Raw genomic sequence first — 5,000 nt, forward strand, 5'->3', positions numbered from 1 at the left:
TAAGAAACACTGAAAGATCACGAGTGAGAAAGAAACCCGGCAGATATTTGCTGCAGAAGAGCCAAAGGTGGATCCTATCACAGAATGTGGACAATGTAAGACGATTATATCGTAATTAGCAATTTATTGTGAGAAAGGACAACGGAAAAAGAACTTGATATACACGCAAGAAAAGGCTATAAGAAAGCTGCCACTTATAACAGTAACTTAGCCTAGGGTGATACCCCGCAAAGTTATAAGATGCAACTCATCGAATAATAATAATAATAATAATAATAATAATAATAATAACAAAGTGTAAACCGTCTAACAAGTGAGTGCAGCAAGTTGGCACAACGTGAATATAAGAGGCGCCACGACAACGTTGCACGGTATGTGCATTGGCAATCGTGTGGAAAGGCAGAACTTGAGCGGACCAATAAGTGGTACAAACACACCCAAGAGCGATCGAGTGGTAGAAAACGAAGGTTTTCTACAGTGTGACAGGATAGTTGTTGCTCGAAGGCGGGTATTGTTTTCGTTAATAAGCAAGCAAAGGAGGCCATGATCATTGACATCGCCATTCCAGGAGGTGCGCGAGTAAAAGACAAAGAACTGGAGAAAATAGAGAAGTACCAAGTTCTTAGGGAAGAAATAAGAAAGTTGTGGAAGCTGAAGAAAGTGACTGTAGTGCCAGTTGTGATCGGAGCATTAGGGGCTGTATCTGATAAGTTTGACGAACACATTGAAAAGCTTGGCACCACCATCAGACTTGAAGTGATCCAGAATACTGCTCTATTGGGAACGGCTAGACTCCTAAGAAACGTTTTTTCCCTTTAGGGAATCAGGAGAGGACTCCCTTGGGAACTTTAGGAAGTTCTTGTTACTCGCTCTCAAGGGAAATAATTGACCAGGCCAGGAGCACCTCTTAGACCTGTGGTGTTACACAGCAATAATAATAATCATAATAATAATAATAATAATAACAAGGACAATTTCTAAAGCGCCTTATCCAAAAGTTTTAAAGCGCTTAACCATTAAAAGATAAAAACTTAACAAAAATATATCAAAGTTCAACAAAATCACTCACTAAAATGACGCTTGAAAAGGTAGGTTTTTAAACTACGCTCAAAGGAAACCAGATCAGAACTACTTTTAATACCCTCTGGAAGGATGTTCCAGAGTCTGGAGCGCAGACAGAGAAAGCACGGTCACCAAGAGATTTGACGGCCTCCACTGTGGGATCACTAATAGGTTGCTATCCGAAGACCGTAAGAACCTATCTACAACCCATCTATCTATCTATCTATCTATCTATCTATCTATCTATCTATCTATCTATCTATCTATCTATCTATCTATCTATAGGAAGTTCAGTGGCTTAAATTGGATAATATATATATAACATCGTCATGACAAAGTGAGGAGGCAATGGCGTAGTGGTTTATATAGGGCACTGGTCTTGATTTGCAGACATTTGGGATTCAAGACCTGTTATGACTACTCCTTTATTTGTATCTGGTAGTCCCTGGTTTAGCATGTCAGCTGCACTTGTACATTGCTAACTGGTTTTACTCTGGCCAGTTGGGATTCTCTTTGATTGTGTTTCATTTGACCTGAAAAGGTTTGGAATAGTTAAGCCTTTTCTTCTTTCGGTTTAGGGATCGCATTTACAGAATTTCTGAAATTAAATTTCCCAAAAAATCCGAAGACGAAATGCCCTTTGCCAAAGCAGCCTGAGAGATAATGCTCGGAAAAGTCTGGATTCAACGTTTGCGTCACGAGATCACGTATTCTTTGTTCGAATAAATTGTATTCTTTTTACTCCGTTCATTTTGATAAATAAATAAATAAATAAATAAATAATCAGTTTATTTAACCCTTTGGTAGTGTAACACTAAATTACAAGGGAGGTCAATTCTACACAGAACACATAAATACACTAAAGCAAGGAAGGCAAAAACAATTAAACCCTATTATGACTGTGAGTAACGAAATTACTAAGGCGGTCCGTTCTGACAATAGGCTGATTTAGCAACAGAACGGGAACCTCAATTGGCGACGGGAGAACGCGCGGAATAGTATGGATTCTACTATAATCTGGCCTAATATAGAAAATTTTCTGTGCGCGCCGTCGTCAACTGACGTTCCCGTTCCGTTGCTAAATCAGCCTAATGCGGAATTCAGAACGGGAAAAACCCGACCTCAACCCGTACCCATGAGCGACATTCGTGGGCTGTGGAAGCAGGACTTCTTGATGTTAGAAATGAAACGCCTGCAAGCCTCATCACGGCGCGCCAACAGCGTAGGCAAGCCACAGCTCACGATTGCCGATTCATAAGAGCAATCTGGAAATATGATTCATAGTGCAGACTTCTGCACGCTTTCCAAAAACTGAACCAGACAGGCGGGTAACGCGGCCCACACTGGAGATGCCACACTGAGACCAGCTGGTGGGAGGCCTGATTTCCTTAAGACTCGTAAAGCATAGAGACGCTTGCGTGCTCTCTTCACAATATAATCACAGTGAATAGACCACAAAAAATCGTGCGACAAATGGACACCGAGCAACTTATAAGATGACACCTGCCCGACATTTGTAAGGAGGGTAGATCCAAGGGCTTATACCGTAAGAAATCTATGCGTAGCTCTTTACATTTGGATAGATTTAGCTTCATACCATGTCTACTAGCATGTGAACAAATATCCCTCGCTACAACGGGCAGCATGCTGGTTTAACATGTAGGAATAATCTCTAAGACTGACGACAGATCGTCCACATACTTTACTCTAGTTTTCCAGTCCTTCACTAGGCTGGTGACGTGGACTGCAAACAACAGGGGGGCTAGTCAAGCGCTTCTAGGATACAGTGTAGCAAGTAAACGAGCGCATAGATCAATTTTATCCATGACCTGATTAAATAGGGGGGCTAACATGAAACCCTCAAATATTTTAGCTAATTGAGAAGTTAAGGTAACTGTCCTTAGATCGTCCTTAATACATTTAGGTGGTGAATATTTGGGGAGGGGCGTGATTAAAGACTTCTTGATCTGATAAGGGATGAATCTTTGCCCTAGCGAGGCATTGTAAATGTCAGTAACTACTGGAGCAAGTTCAGAAGCAAATTCCTTCCAGATCTTGTTAGGAACCGCTGAGGGCCCAGGTGATTTACTGTTAGGTTATGATCGAGGTTAGCAAGTGTGGTGTCCAGTGGGGTGAAATGTGATGTAAGGGCAGACAAAAAGGAGTTAAACGTCTCTGCTAGGGCAGCTGGAGTGGGAGTATCCTCATCGAGTAACTGGGTTACCCAATCTGTTTGAGTTCTTTGACCAGTAAGGCCCTTTACCTCACGCCACCAACGACTGATGTTACGTTCTTTAAGGGAGGCCACCTTACTATCATAAAACTTTTGTTTACATTCCATGCATGCCCTCTGCACTTTATTACGCAACTCTTTGTAGTGCTGCGAGTCTTTTCCATAGACAACAAGAGCTTTTTGGCGTTGAATGATCAGGGATTTTAGCTTGTGTGTGATATCTGAAGCAGAATTAACAGAACGAATAGTACTTGAAAGGAAAGAAACCAAACATTCTGTGAATTCCTATTCCAGTAAATGCCCATGGTCTCAAAGTCAAATCGTAATTCATTTGTTCACAAGACATATATCATAGGATGTTTAAAAGGCAATACACAGGTGGGCAGGATTGTTTTATTTAAATTTTATGTCCCTCTTTGCTTTAATTCGGTTGCTAAAGTACTTTGTTAATCGTGATCCTACTTCAAACAACCGGAGGTTCCCGTCTTATGTACAGTTACATGTCTAAATTTTTTTGGGCAGCGACGCCGAGAGACGAACGGCTACGAGTATCCACGGCTTCTCATCTTGCATAGATCACAAGCGCCAAAATTCCCTACAGGTTGACAGGCTACCAAAATTGTAAAGAGGACATGCAAAGGGTCTGGGGTTAAGATTGGGCACGCGGTCCTCTAACCGTGGCAGTTACTATGCATGAAACTTTGCAATTATGATACTTTTTCCCTGACTTTTTCTTGATCTTGAAAAACTGTTTAAAAACCAGTTTCTAAAACATGGGTTCGTTTTAGGAACTTCTGCAAAACGGGCCCAAGGGACGAATCTCAAGAATCCGGAATAAAAAAATCGGGTCTGGAAAGGCTTTCGTGAAACTACAATCCTCTTATTCTGAAAAGCTGGTCTTCTAAAACGCCAGACAAAAAAAAGCAAGATAATTGCACTTTTTTTGTTCTCTGAAACGTGTTGCATTTGAATATAGAGCGGAATTTAAAGAACTCGAAATACACCCGAAAATTTTCGAGGCTTTCGAGGAACACCAGGATTGTTCAAAGTATTCTGTTCGCTTTCGGAACCAATCACCTTGCAAGATTCTATAGAAAAGGTTAATAGCCCAGATGCTCTGCGAGAAACCAACTTTCCTTTGCTACGTAGTCTGAGGCCTGTTCTTGTAAAAAATTAAGGACTTTACACAGGTTTTACTTGCGATGTCCTCCAGTGTGACGTATTTTTGTTATTTTACTTCTGAAAAGGATTCGTTCAAACCCTGCCAAGACGTGTTCCTTTAAAACTATTTTGATTGTAAATTTTCGTGATTCAAGCCGACACGGAATTTTGCTCATTCCCGGACTCTGGTACAGCAAGCGGAAAACAAAGGATGAAACTATTCTGTCCGCTTTCGGAATCAATCACATTGCAAGATTTTAGGAAGTCCCCCCAAATGCACTGTAAGAAAGGTTTTCCTTCGCTATGTAGTCTGAATGCGGTTCCTGTAAAAAATGAACGACTTTTCAAAGGTTTCACACTTACTGACCTTCATTGGAATTAAATTTTATTTATCTGTGACATATAATTGTTATTTTACTTTCGAAAAGGATCTCGTTCAAACCCTGCCAATACCTGTCCCTTAAAATCATTTTGATTGTATATTTTCGTGATTCAAGCTAACACGAAGTTGTTCTCATTCATGCACATTACATTGGTACAGCAT

At 40.7% G+C, this 5,000-nt stretch overlaps 1 long non-coding RNA gene across 1 annotated transcript in view; it reads right to left on the minus strand.

The window, feature by feature from the left end:
- The window catches only part of LOC137974900 (uncharacterized), a 10,230-nt gene that overhangs the window by 4,910 nt on the left and 320 nt on the right, over nt 1-5,000 (minus strand). The window lies entirely within an intron of this gene.

This window comes from Montipora foliosa, chromosome 1, assembly GCF_036669935.1.
Source record: "Montipora foliosa isolate CH-2021 chromosome 1, ASM3666993v2, whole genome shotgun sequence".
Classification (NCBI taxonomy): Eukaryota; Metazoa; Cnidaria; class Anthozoa; order Scleractinia; family Acroporidae; genus Montipora; species Montipora foliosa.